Raw genomic sequence first — 15,027 nt, 5'->3', positions numbered from 1 at the left:
ATAATATCAGCTTTTGGTATGTTTGAAATTTTCCATATTAAGATATCTTTAAAAATGTTTCTAAAAATATGCTTAATTTTGATAAATTTACATTTTCTAAAAAAATGAAAAAAAAAGTAAAATTAAATTAATATTGTGACAGCTTACTTTTCCAAAATGACAACTTTTTCCCCAAAATGTTTGGAATATGAAAATGCAGTGATCATCCTCTAAAGTTACACAGCTCTAAAATAAATAATATAAACACAAAAGGGAAGCAATGGATGGATGAAGATAACAAAAGAAAGAAGAAAAGCAGAAGAATGAAGGAGAGGAAAGAAACAACATTATTGGTTGATAAACTTTTATCTTTAAAAAATATTGCTTCAGCAGTAAGCATTATACCTATTTTTTTTGGTGGGAGAGTGGGGTACCAGACCGATGACTACGAGCTGACTAAGTACAAAAAAATTATGCTTCTGAAATTTCTTGATATCAATTCCTCAGGAAGGACAAACTGCCCTACCTGTGGCACTTGTAACAGAAGCCCCCCTTTTTAATATCTATTTTTTAAATCTCCAAAAACCATTATTTTGCCTAACAGCATCCTAGCAAGAGATTCTTGCAAAACTGTAATTTGACTACCTTCTTATTAAACATTTATAAAACAAGACAAGCAAGTGGCTTAATGATGAAGCAGAACAGGACCCTGTGGGGCCCTTTCAGGTACAAAAGCTCCTTCTTGTCTCCTCTTTTTTGGTTTTAGATAAAAGCTTTAGTCTCCAAGGCCTTCTCTGTGTTCCAAAGAGCAAACACATGCAGTTATTAATTAGAGGAGTGAGAAAATGAAAAGACAAAGGAGAAGCAGTTAAACAAGAAAAGTAATGATGATAGTTCAGTCATAGACTCCTACATTCAATAAAGACACAAAAATGATCCACATCAAAAAATCTAAAACAAAGAAAAACAGCAACAACCCCCCCCCCACCCTGAGCCCTAGCTCCCCCTCAAGCAATATATATAACAATTTGACACAGATCTTTGAGTTGTTCTGCAGTAACAAAGTACCCCCCGTCCTAATTTACCCAGACTGGTAGATGATGGTGACTACATGCTGGACAGAAGGTTGTGAACTCCAGACTGCAACCAGAAGTTTGATGATCAAGATTCTTGAAACATCACTCTTTTACCTCACCATCAACCAGTCAGAAGAAAGTCATGCACCATGCAGTCCTCACCCCAAATGCTGCCTTTAAAAACCTTTCCTTGAAAACTTTCAGGGAGTTCAGATTTTTGAGCATAAGCCACCCATACTCTTTGTTTTGTGCCTGTAATAAGCACTGTATTTTTCTTCACCACAACCTGGTTTCAGTAATTTGGTTTTGCTGCATGGCAAACCCAAGTTCAGTTCAGGAATGAAGCTAAGAATAATTACATTGTGTACCCTAACCATCATTGAAGTTGCATAAATACTTTCAAATAATCCATTAAGAAAGTAGTTTTCACAAGTTTGTCTCTGACTTGAATGGTGCTGGAATTTAATACAAGGCATAGAAGGAAACAGATTTTTTATTCTTTGAGGAAGAAGAAAGACAGTCAAGTCATTATGTAGAAGTCCTGTATCCATTTGTGTTCTGAGAGTCTGTGTCTTAGCAAGCATTCTGACAGTACCAAGAACTTCTGAAAGCTAAAGTGACAAAGAAACAGAAGCAAAAATGAATGATTCAACAGAAGAGAAAAATGCTAGACAATTTGTTTCCAATATGAAATAATTAAGTATGCTATATTTACAAAAGAATTTTGTTTTTTAATTTTTAGTTTCACTTCAAATTTTAGTACTGGAATTTAAATATATTTTAGTATGTTACATGGTCCTTGAAATGCACTGTCAGACCACCTGACCTGCCTCTTGAGAAACCTGTATGCTGGTCAGGAAGCAACAGTTAAAACTTCACGTGTAACAACAGACTGGTTCTAAATAGGAAAAGGAGTACATCAAAGCTGTATATTGTCACCCTGCTTATTTAACTTATATGCAGAGTACATCATGAGAAACGCTGGGCTGGATGAAGCTCAAGTTGAAATCAAGATTGCCAGGAGAAATATCAATAGCCTCAGATATGCATTTGATACAACCCTTATGGCAGAAAGTGAAGAAGAACTAAGAGCCTCTTCAAGAAAGTGAAAGAGGAGAGTGAAAAAGTTGGCTTAAAGCTCAACATTCAGAAAACAAAGATCATGGCATCTGGTCCCATCACTTCATGGCAAATAAATGGGGAAACAGTGGAAATAGTGGCTGACTTTATTTTTCTCGGCTCCAAAATAAATGCAGAAGGTTATTGTAGCCATGAAATTAAAAGACACTTAATTCTTGGAAGGAAAGTCATGACCAACCTAGAAAGCATATTAAAAAGCAGAGACATTACTTTGTCAACAAAGGTCTGTCTAGTCAAGGCTATGGTTTTTCCAGTAGTCACATATGGATGTGAGAGGCAGACTATCAAGAAAGCTGAGTGCCAAAGAATTGATGCTTTTGAACTGTGGTGTTGGGGAAGACTCTTGAGGGTCTCTTGGACTGTAAGGAGATCCAACTAGTCCATCCTAAAGGAGATCAGTCCTGGGTGTTCCTTGGAAGGACCGATGTTGAAGCTGAAACTCCAATACTTTGGCCACCTGATGCGAAGAGCTGACTCATTTGAAAAGACCCTGATTCTGGGAAACATTGAGGGCAGGAGGAAAAGGGGACAACATAGGATGAGATGGCTGGATGGCATCACTGACTCAATGGACATGAGTTTGGGTAAACTCGGAAGTTGGTGATGGACAGGGAGGCCTGGTGTGCTGCAGTTCATGGGGTTGCAAAGAGTTGCACACAACTGAATGAATGAACTGAACTGAACTGAACTGAAATGCTCTGTAAATTTATTGCAATTTTCTTTGTTGTCTTTTTTTTCCCTTTGGACATAACTTTAAACATTATACTTCACCCCTTTTGTGATTTATTAACTTTCTACCAAAAGATTACCTCCTCAGCCAAACTTTGGTCAAGTTTCTCTAAATTCTTCTTCTAGCTATTCATTGCCCTTGGCCTGCCAAGCCTGGTTTTAGCAAAGAATCCTGCTGTCAATTTATTGAGAATCCCCCAACCCTCTATATCCAATCAACCTCCTCTTCCCCTTCATCTTTGATTAGTAACTAAGTTCCTCATTGCAATTGTCCATCCTCTCTTTTATTCTGCCCACCGGTGGTAAATCCCCACTTACTCCGGTTGTATTTGGAGTTAAGGTCAATTTCTCTTTTTTATTGCAATAGTCTCTCCCCCATTGCCATAATCTTGAATAAAGTCTTCCTTGCCATTTTAAACAAATGTTAGAATAATTTATCTCATTATACTATACCCAATCTTAACCTTACTATTTTTCTGGTGGCAGTTGGAAAAACTTTAGGAAACAAATGAATATACTTTCATAGATGTATATATCTTTGAAATTTCAAATACTTTTAAGTTGAAATAAGGATACTAGCACATTTTTTTCTTGTATTATAACTTTTACAATTATCAGGAAAAGTTATGAAGGATTGAAATAGGAAAAAGGAAAAAAAAAAAAACTCAGTAAATACTCTGCCAAGGTCATCTATTTCAGCTGTCTCTGCCTTTCATGGTCTTGGAACTGTTTAACAGCTCTGTAAGTTATAGAAATCTGACAATAATGTATATGATTCTTGTTTATAGAAACACAAATGAATTAGGCCCAGTGTGTTGCAATTGATTATTGACCTGTAAACAGATCTATTTTGCATCAATTTGCAACTTGATTTCAGAATTATTTTATTCCTTATATATATATGTGTGTTTTGAATTCTCTTTTGAACTTGTTATGACATATTACAGATTCTTTCATTAATTATGAGTTATAATTTTTGACATATGTTCCATATGGTAGTCATAATTTCCTATCCTTTAACACAGCGTTGGAATTTATAATAGTTGTTAACCTTTTGAATCATATTTCCTACAGCTTAGTCATTTTTCTACGTGTGAGTGTTTAATGCCTTATACCAGACATTTTTCCTGGCTTCTGGTTTGAGCTTTTGCTTGGCTAAATTCTACTTTTACCTGGTTCTTTTTCAGGAAATGCTTATGGGTATCATAAGTTTCTTTATGTTTGAGAAGGTCTGACTGCTCTCTTCACCCTTGAATGACAAAGTCACCAGGAAGAACATCATGGACTCAAATTGCTCTAGTCAGTTTGTTTCTTACTGTTTATTTATAATGATTATTTACATCCTTTTTCTATAGCAATAATTCAGTACTAAGCTATTATCTTTTTTTGCTGGATTTATTTTCTCTTTTTATTTAGTAGTATATTGATTTTATTTGTAATTTTCTGTTTATAATCTCTCCCTTTAGCAATTTTTATTTTAATGTCCCTCATTTAAAATCTATTAAAATAAACCCATTATTAATATGTTTTTCTGTGTACAGTAAAATATTAGTGTTTCATATTTCCTGGGGTTAAGATTATTTTTTCCTAATTAGATACTTTATCTTTCTTTTGCCTGACAATTTCTTTTTTCTTCACTTCCTTTCCTTCCTCTCTCCTTTCTTGTGCATACACTCCCGTCCTCTCTGTTCCCCCCACCATTTTTTGTATTTTTAATTGGAGGATAATCACTTTACAATATTGTGTTGATTTCTGCCATACATCAACATGAATTAGCCATAGGTGTACATATGTCCCCTCCCTCTTAAACCTCCCTCCCACCTCCCACACCATCCTGCCCCTCTAGGTTGTCACAGAGCACTGGATTTGAAGTCCTTGCATCATACAGCAAATTCACACTGGTTAATTTTACATATGGTAATGTATATGTTTCAATGCTATTCTTTCAGTTCATCCCTCTCTCTCTTCCTTCACTGTGTCCACAGGTCTGTTCTTTATGTTTGCATCTTCATTGTTGCCCTGCAAATAGGTTCATCAGTACCGTCTATCTAGATTCCAATATACGAGTTAATATATGATATCTGTTTTTCTCTTTCTGACTTACTTCATTCTGTATAATAGGGTCAAATTTCTTCCAACTCATTAGAAGTGACTCAAATACATTCCTTTTTATGGATGAGTAATATCCCATTGTTTTCCCCCATTTTACGTATCAATTGCTTCGTAATTGCTGCATTAACATCATACAGTTAGAAGTGGATAAGTCTGTCCAGAACTTTACTTGTACTGATATGGTAAATTCTCCTTGACTTTCCTTTCAAGATTCATGGGCATGCTTCACCTTTTCTATGAAGTGATATGATGGCTATTTGTTCAGGGCTTGGTGTTTCAGGGGTATGAAGGTACGGGGCTCAGAGAGAACTACATATAGTGATGGCTGGCAGTCCTAGACTCTGCCCTCTTTTTTGTAATCATCTTGAATACCTTAAATTAAAGGGAACACCTCCTATTCTATGATGTCCTGAAGTTCATTATTTGACATTTGACTTGACCGTGCACCATTTCTGGGTTTTGTCCTACTTCAGGGGTTGGAGCCCTGTCCCTGTAGCCTCCATCCAACTGAATGGGACTGGTCCCTGCCCTCATCTGACTGTCTCACTCCCATGGTGATAGCCCTTCCTGCAAGCAGAAATGGGCTAACTAGAAAGTGTTTGGGCCTCTCTGAGACACTGTATGTGTTTCTCACTTATGTTCCACTTGCCTAGTTTTCCATTTATTGCTCAAAATAATTAAGCCCTTCCTTTTTCCCTTCCCCCTGAGAAAATCATCAGCATAAAATCTCTGTGAGTGTCTGGGAGACTTTTGTTTCTGTTCTTGCAGAATGAGAAGGGTGTAAAAACCTTCAACATTCCTTTGTTTTTACTTCTCCCCAACCTAGGGCTCGTGATGAGATTGTCTGGACCCTCCTCAGCTCTCTCCAAGGTGCCTCCATGGGACACAGAGTAAAAACTATGTGGAGAGATACCATGCTGAGTTTTGAGGATTTCTGGGCAATCTTTTTTTCTTGCTTAATTGTAAGCCACCAGCCATCAAACCATTTAATTTAAATTTGAGCAAGTGTACTTTTCACTGCTTCTCCTCATGGGGTCTCTCCTTTCCTCCTCTTTCCATCATAATTGATTTTTTTTGTTGTTGTTCACATTGTTTGATTCTGCGGTGGGAAGGTTTTCATACTCAGCTTCACTTTACTTATTTAATCCCCAAATTACACAATGCTTTCATGAATTCCTCTGGCTACAAGGCTTGGTGGCAATTTTAAGACAGCTACAGATGTTAAAATGCATACAACAGCTTGGTGCCTTCCGTGTGGCCCAGAGGCACTTTTAAAAAGCAGACTGTGAGCATGTTTATTTCCAGCCATCTCTGGAGAAGCAATGACGATTTTGAAATGTCACTTTTAGATTTTTAGAATGTATGTTCTAAAAAAGAAAAAAAAAAAAAAGCATTTTCCCCCCTCTATTCAGTGTTACCTGACAGTCAGAAATTAGAGTTTTATAAAAACTGGGAATGGCGAAGGCACTTTTGAGTTCAAGCCTAATCTTCCAATAATACAACCTGAAAATGACTGCTGCCCCTTTCCTTGACCTGTTGGCCATGACTGAATTTATAGCCATTGAAAAAGGTACAAGAAGGTGTGCATGTGCCCGGGCTAAGTCGTTTCAGTCACGTCCCACTCTTTGCGACCCTATGGAATGTAGCCTGCCAGGCTCCTCTGTCCTTGGGATTCTCCAGGCAAAAATACTGGAGTGGGTTGCCATGCCCTCTTCCACGGGATCTTCCCGACCCAGGGATTAAACCCACATCTCCTGTGGCTCCTGCATTGCAGACGGATTCTTTACTACTGAGCCGTGGAAGAAGCCCACAAGAACATGTGGGGAGAGTCATTGGGATGCTCCTAGCTGCAGGAACATGAGTGTGGCCTTCCTGCCTTAAACAGAAAGGAGACACTAATTAAGAACATAGACCTTATGTTCAAACAAGCAGTGGCTTCTCTTTCCTTAATCTCTTGGCCTTGCTATCATAGAAAGTTATAAAATAGTATGTTCTAAGTTACCACTTTATTATTATTTTATTACACACAATGATACTATTATGCATTACATGTTTCTTATCTGCCAGGCAGTATTGCAGATGCTTTATAGTATAGTATCATGTAGTTCCCCAAACAGTCCTAAGATAAGTACTTGGATTTGGTTGTAAGAACTGAGACATTGAGCAATTAAGTCATCTGTCTCTGTTCACACTGCTAATGTAGAAGCTGGATTTAAACCTTTGCTGACTCCACAGGACACAGTCTCCCTCTCTTGCATGTATTCTTATAGAAGGCACAGCTCCTTGCATGGGGCTAAGCAGATCATGTAGGGCAAGCAAGTGGAGTACAAGAGAATCTGAAAGACCTTTCATGGGTTCCAGCCCTGTAGCCTCCAGCACCATAGGACTGAGAGCTTCACAACTTCTTTGAACCCGTTTTCCATTGACTATAAAATGGCCCAATACTATCCACTCTGCAGAGTCGTGCTAGGAGTTCCAGATATGATCTCTGTGGGGTGTCTAACTGTGCCTTGCAGCGTCTAAGTATTTGGTTATTGACTGACCCTTGGTGTAGAATTGACGTTGTCGACCTTTTATAAATACATACATTCCCAAAGAAACAATTCTTACACATACTCCCCATATGCTATACAATGAAAGATGAGCAGTTGTATAAATACTGTCAGTAGAAAATAGTTTAATATATGTTTTCAGAATTAAGCTGGTGGTTTAATGATATTCAGAAAGTAAAGATACACTAACACCTTCAAATTGCATGACCTAAAAAATGAGTCATCCATCCACAACTCTGGTAATTATTTTAGCTAGTTGTAGTCCCTTCCTCTGGCCACATTTCTAGCTAGTGAGAACGGAGGACCTATTCCCAGAGAGAATGAGTCACCTATAGGGACTGTGAAATTTGCCTCCAGCTGCTCCTTCTTTTGTGCAGATGGGAGAACTGGCATTTGAGTCTGTGTCCCGTGGGCCCCACTTATTGACAGTCTTCTTTATAAATGGGAAAGAAAAGGACAGTTATCTTGGCCACAGAGAACAAATATGAAGTAGCCTGTTATGAAATAAAGTGTGTTACCACAAAAGATGTTGAAATTCTAACCCCAGTACCTGTGAATGTGATGTTATTTGCAAATGAAGTCTTTGCTGATGTAGTCAAGATCAGGTCATTAAGGTGGATCCTAATCCAATATGACTGGTGTTCCTTAAAAAAGGGTAAATTTGGTTACAGAGAGAGACATACGGGGGGATGCCATGGGGAGGGGAATGCAGAGATCAGGGTGATGCTTCTGTAAACCAATGGATACTGAAAATTGTCAGAAACCACCAGTGACTTGGAAAGAGGCCCAGGACAGTTTGTCCCTCAAAGACCTTGGAGTCTGAGGGATAACCAATCCTGCTGACACCTTGATTTCAGAGTTCCAGCCTCTGGAACTGAGAGACATTACATTTCTGTTGTCTAACTGCCCAGTTTTTAATACTTTATCAGGCAGCTCCACGCCACCAGTGCATGGTCCTCAACAATGAGTCAAATTTCCCTTCAGCTCATCTCAAGGTCAGAAGCACTAAAATGCTGTGCCAGACTCAGAATCTCAGGAGACATGAAGTTTGGGACTTTCAGGTGGAGGCCTGGAAATGCAGCTGAAGAGCATGGGATGGAACAGTGAGTGTGGCTAGCCTGAACACAGAAGCATCATCCTGTCCTTGAAGAGCCAAGACACATGTTGACAAGTGAGTGAGGGCAGGGAGCTAGTGAAGGCAGAGCAGACCAATTTCCAACCTCCTGGCCTGGTGCCTCCTTGTGGACCAGCTGGACAAGATTCATCCCTCATGTGCAAGAGCATAGAAGATTTACTGAGAAATATTTAACCAATGAGAGCACATATTTAAATGAAACAAAGTCATGGATTAAGGTAAAGTTGGGGAAAATTGGGGCAGACAAGCATAAAAGTGACCTTTACCTGATAATGTTGAATTATTCATAACCTTTGATGCATATTCCCAGCTAGAACTCAACATAACTTTAAAGAAAACAGAAAGAATTTTTCTTCATACTTTATCATAGAACTTTTTGCAAGAAAAATGAGATAGTGGGTATAAGCTTACAATAAAGTTATCCTGCAAGTGGGAAAGACATTATGGAGAAAACCTGGAATAATAAATACTGACAATTCTATTACTAAAACACTAAAAGCAATTCCCTACAAGGAAAGAAAGAATAAAAGTAACCCTTATTGCTATACACATTGCTCTCATATATGATGAAAACTTTAATTCTAATAATGGAAAGAAAGATACGATAATAGTATGCTGGAATAATAGCAAAAATGCATGGATTATCCCTGTTTTACAAATGAGAGATATGGTGCTCACAGTCATTAAGTAAATTGCTTCAGGTCACAAAGCTGGTAAGATTCAAAATCAGAAATCAAATCCAGGTATATTCAACTTGGAAAGCCAGGGATTTGGGGTCATAAGGAAATCATACCTTTCACCTTTGAGGCAATAATTAACGTAGTACAGATAGCTAAATTATTTCTGCCCAGCATATTCTTGAAACCACCCAACTTGAAATCCATTTTTATCATAAAAATGAAGTGTCTAAAAATAAAACTTGAAATCAAAACTGATTCAAAGCAAATGCATTCTGAGGTATTTCCTGGGAAGGGGGAAGACCATTCCAATCTAGATTTGATAGCATTTGCCACTATGGCTAAATTTCCAGGGCATCAGATGACCAATTGTTTAAAGTTGGTTCCACATCAAGTAAATTTCACAGGACATTAGAATCATAAACAGGCTTCCAAGTAGCTGTCATGAATTAAGTCTATTTGATCAGAAACTGGAGAGGCAAGAGAAATGTCTTAAGAATTCAGAGAAACACAGCCTCAAGTCCAACAGCATCAGGGCAACAAAATGGTTGTGACTTGGAGGTTAGCTGGATACACATACCTAAGTTATGATAGAAGCCATAGAGATAGTAGTTACCACATAACAAGCACCTAAGTGCCAGGGACTTTGTACACATTGTCAACCTGCATATCAACAATGGAAGGGGAAGGTATTTATTACTTCCTCTACACAGAGGAGAAAACAGTTTCAGAGATGACTCATTTCCCCAAGGACAAACACTGTCAGGAAAGATGCAGTGCAGTTCTCTTTGGAGCAATGACCTTATGTTAGTATGGAGCCTTAGAGCCATCAGCAGTGACAGTTCTGCAATGGTGGCTTTAGATGTCAGTCCACAGACAGAATTTGGGCTTGGAGGAACTGGCTTGATGTGGAACTTCTCAGCAGCGAGTGGTCACACAAGTGCACTTTCTTTTTTTTACATGTAAATCCATGACTGATTCATGTCAATGTATGGCAAAAACCACTATAATATTGTAAAGCAATTAATACAATGAATTAATTAATACAACCTCCAACTAATACAAATAAATGGAAAAAAAAAAAACAAGTGCACTTTCTTTCAGAATGAATACTTTTTTATTATTATGAAGTGAAGTGAAGTTGCTCAGTCGTGTCCAACTCTTTGCAACCTCATGGACTGTAGCCTACAGCACTCCTCCGTCCATGGAATTTTCCAGGCAAGAGTACTGAAGTGGGTTGCCATTTCCTTCTCCAGGGGATCTTCCCGACCCAGGGATCAAACCCGGGTCTTCCGCATTGCAGGCAGATGCTTTACCATCTGAGTCACCAGGGAAGCCTCAACATTATATTAGCAGATTAGGTGTAATTCTCTGATGGCTGATAAGCTCTGTTTCTTCTCCTCTTCACAATATGCTGGATGCATGAAAAAGGCTACTTTGGAAGTGATGGCAGGAAAGGAATCAGGATCCTGACTCTGGCTCTTCTTTTTATTATTGTAGTCCCAGACAACAAAGTAGAGTGCAATGAACTGCCATTTACACATTTCCCATCTTCAACAGCCATCAGCTCATGGCTAATCTCAAAGGATGGTATCTGTAACTAAAAGAAAAATCTGGATGTGCCCCTGTATCAGCTTTTCTTTTGTCTTAGTTTGTCCACTTGCAGTGACCAATATTTTATGTGTGGATTTGAAGGGGGAGAAACTGCTAAAACGAAGGGTAGGAATTTCTGAATTAAGAGTTAAACTGATCATATTGACTACCAATTTGTTAACATGGGCAAAACCTAAAACATTAAAAAACTCTGCACATTTGGATCTGAAACAAAAATTGGACATGTTATAGCAAATAAAATGTCTTCCTTGTTACTTGTTCATTTAAGACTATACTCAGCATCCTTCTTGACACCACAACTGGTACTTATTGAATGTCAGTGAGTCTGTTATTCACCCAGAATCTCAAATTGTAATGCCCAGACCAACAAAATTGAGGGTCGTAGGAGTCCTGGGGAGCTTGGTGTTTCTTAAGAATGTATACTTATCAATTCATTGTGTAGGCTGTTTGTCCTACAAGATGCCAGTCTGAGACATTTATTATCTCCCACCAGTTGTGCAGGGATGTATTTGTTCTCATTTCACAGAAATTCAAAGGGAAGCTCAGCCTTAAAGCAGATGACACAAATCATCTTTACTTCCTTCACGTCAGCCAATCGCAAGGCTGCAAACTAGAATTTGTGAGCAGCAGATATCCAACAACACTGGAATCACAGTCTCCAATGGTCCTACCCGCTGCCTCTCTTGCAGGGCACGTGTTTCCAACTTCACAGAGATTTCAGTCTTTTGGCTCTTCTGTTATTTACTCATGACTTTACCTCCAAGGTACAGTTGTCTTTCCTCCAGGCATGATTTACAGATAGCTAATTTCATGCCACTCTGGCTGTCTGCTGCATACCTGAGGAAAGCACTGTATGATGTGTGGTTTGGTGGCTGGAGTAAAGCCATCCACACCCTCCAATCCTAGATGAGAGGGCAGCTTTGCTAGGTCATCTTTGCATCTCTCACTGACCACTTAAGTGCACATTTAAGGACTGGTTGAGTTCTTTCCCACCCCCCACCCCCCCGCCCCCATTTCTGGGCCATAACTTCCAGACTTTGTCTAACGTTTTCTAGAGAAAGCAAAAAAAGTTCTTTGACTTTCTCTCCCTGCCCCCAATACAATATATCCCCCCCCCCCTTTCCTACAGCTCAAGGGTATTCTCGGCCTTGCCACTTGCTTGTGCTTTGGGTCCAACTGTCCCTGCCTTCTCAGTGACCCTTTCTACTGAGGAGTCCCTCACACCTGATCTTCAGTTCCTCTCTCAGTTCTGTTCGTTCCTCACAAGTTCAATTCCTGGTTTGTTGTTTTATTTTTTTCTATCAATGCAGGTTCTTTCCCTATTCTACAGTTTCTACTTCTTATCACATCTATCTCAGATCTCCCAGCAAAGGGAAACCAGAATAATGGCTCCTCAAAAATGCCCGAGTCTTAATCTTCAGGATCTGTGAATATGTTATATTTTGTTACACTAAAAGGGGAATTACCATTGCTAATCAGCTGATCTACAGATAAAGAAATTATCCTGGATAATCCGGGTGGATTCAGAAATTCTTAAAAGAGAAGTAGGTAGAGGGAATGACAGAATAAGTCCATGTGAGAAAGACTCAACCAGCCACTGCTGACTTTAGATATAGGAGACATGAGACAAGGAATATAGGAGGCTTCTAGAAGCTGGAAAAAGCAATCACATTATTCCTCTCCTAGAATCTCCAGGAGTACAGCCCTGCTGACATCTTGCCTGATAATAAATATAATCAATATATTTTGTTTTAAGGCAGTAAGTTTGTGATAATTTTTTATAGCACCAATAGGAAATTAATACATACTCCAGCCACATTGGGCTTCCCTGATAGCTCAGTTGGTAAAGAATCTACCTGCAATGCAGGAGACCCTGGTTTGATTCCTAGGTCAGGAAGATCCACTGGAGAAGGGAAAGGCTACCCACTCTAGTATTCTGGCTTAGAGAATTCCATGGACTGTCCATGGGGTCGCAAAGAGTCGGACACGACTGAGTGACTTTCACTTTTTCGAGTCACATCATCCCTCTCTATGACTGGTCTCCTTTTGACTCAACTGCTCAAGCAAGGATGATGTAATTAATAAATTCAGTATGGCCTTACATGCATTTAAGTAGTCACAATAGCTTTTTCATATATTTGGAAAAATAATATATTTACATGGATGAAAGTGAAAGTGTTAGGGGCTCAGTTATGTCTGACTCTGCAACTCCATGGTGACTGTAGCCCACCAAGTTCCTCTCTCCATGGAATTCTCCAGGCAAAAATACTGGAGTAGGTAGCCATTCCTTTCTCCAGGGGATCTTCCCAATTCAGGGATCAAACCTAGATCTCCTATATTGCAGGCAGATTCTTTACTGTCTGAGCCACTAGGGAAGCCATGAATACATGTGTATAATTAGGATTAATTATATAAAATTGCTACTTACAGAGGTCAAAATTGATATTGGCAATTTCACATTGTTAACTTATATATATATATATATATATATATATATGTATTATTATTCCATGTGCTGACAGTGGTACTGAGGACAACTCATAATGTTTTTATCCCCCCATAATTGAGGACCAGACTTTGGGAATCATTGCTCTAAGGATACAGACAGATGAAAGATACTTACATTTACAAATCTCTTTGCCTTTCCTACTGTGTCTTCATAGGTTATTTAAGTGATATATCTATGAGAAGAAAAAAGAATATGTTTTGTAGTAAATGTCCCAACTGTTTTTATTTTCTCCCAACTCAGCAGGAGAGGGAAAAATAGCCAAAAAAAACAAGGGAAGAAAGGGAGGAGGAGGAAGGGAGGAAGCAATGAAGGAAAGAAAGAAGAGAAGAGGAAGAAAAGATGGATAAGAGAGAGGGAAGAAGGGAGGAGGAGGAGGGAATGGAGAGAGAAAGATAATAGGCAAAAATATAGAGGTAAAAGAAGTTTTAAGTATGACATAGTTCAAGTTCTTTTGATATATTTTGTCCTTTTGAAATATCTTTGAAAATAGGCATAAGATCCCCAGGTAATCATATTTAATATGATTAAATCATTGTTAATGATATGTGTTTCACTGCTGCTGTTGAATACATGTCATTTGACTAGTACAATGGCTTAAATTGACAATAATAAATGTCATTGAGTGTGGCTAAATCTACTTTTTAGCGTCATTTGAGAAGACTAATTTAGCTTTAGGATTAAAGTATTCATATCTAATTTGTCTCTGTTAGAAAAGCTGTGTCATTCTTTGATATATTTCCAATATAATAGAAGTCTCAGTTTATCATTGACATTTTTTAACATGAACACTGGGATTATTTATAGTTAGAGCATTACAAAGTGAAGTACAGTTCTTAGAAAAAAAGTAATGACTTTGGTATGTAGTAGAATTTACAAGGAGAATAAGCTTCTCACATTATTGTTAAAAATGAAGTTAGGTGAGGTATTTCATAAGTTAATTTTTTTCTGTTTTAATATACTTTAATTTTTCTATTTTATATTGGATTATAGCTGATCTAAAAGGTTGTGTTAGTTTCAAGAGATTTGCAATCAATGATTCAGTTGATACAAATACATATATACATATATATATATATACTTTTTCAGATTCTTTTCCCAAATAGGTCATTACAGAATATTGAGTAGAGTTGCCTATACTATGCAGTAGGTCTTTTTTGATTATCTATTTTATACATAGTAGTGTGTATATGTTAATTTCAAATTCCTAATTTATCCCTGCCCCCTGACATTTCCTCTTTGGTAATCGTAAGTTTGTTTTAGAAGTCTATGAGTCCGTTTCTGTTTCACAAATAAGTTCATTTGCATCATCTTTGTTGATTCCACATATAAGTGACACCATACGATATTTGCCTTTCTCTTACTTTCTTCATTTATTATGATAGTCTCTAGGTCCATCTATGTTGCTGCAAATGGCATTATTTCATTACTTTTTGTAACTGGGTAGTATTCCATTGTACATATCATTTTATCCATTCTTCTGACATTTAGATTACTTCTGTATCTT

The 15,027-nt window shown here is 38.0% G+C and overlaps 1 non-coding gene across 1 annotated transcript; it reads right to left on the bottom strand.

The window, feature by feature from the left end:
* Positions 1-405: 405 nt before the first annotated feature.
* Positions 406-537, bottom strand: LOC133071484 (U11 spliceosomal RNA). Its single transcript, XR_009696437.1, has one exon. It is a non-coding gene; the product is annotated as a U11 spliceosomal RNA (small nuclear RNA).
* Positions 538-15,027: the final 14,490 nt, after the last annotated feature.

The sequence above is a fragment of the Dama dama genome, chromosome 16 (genome assembly GCF_033118175.1).
Source record: "Dama dama isolate Ldn47 chromosome 16, ASM3311817v1, whole genome shotgun sequence".
Taxonomy (NCBI): Eukaryota; Metazoa; Chordata; class Mammalia; order Artiodactyla; family Cervidae; genus Dama; species Dama dama.
This window is presented reverse-complemented; position numbering and strand designations above follow the sequence as displayed.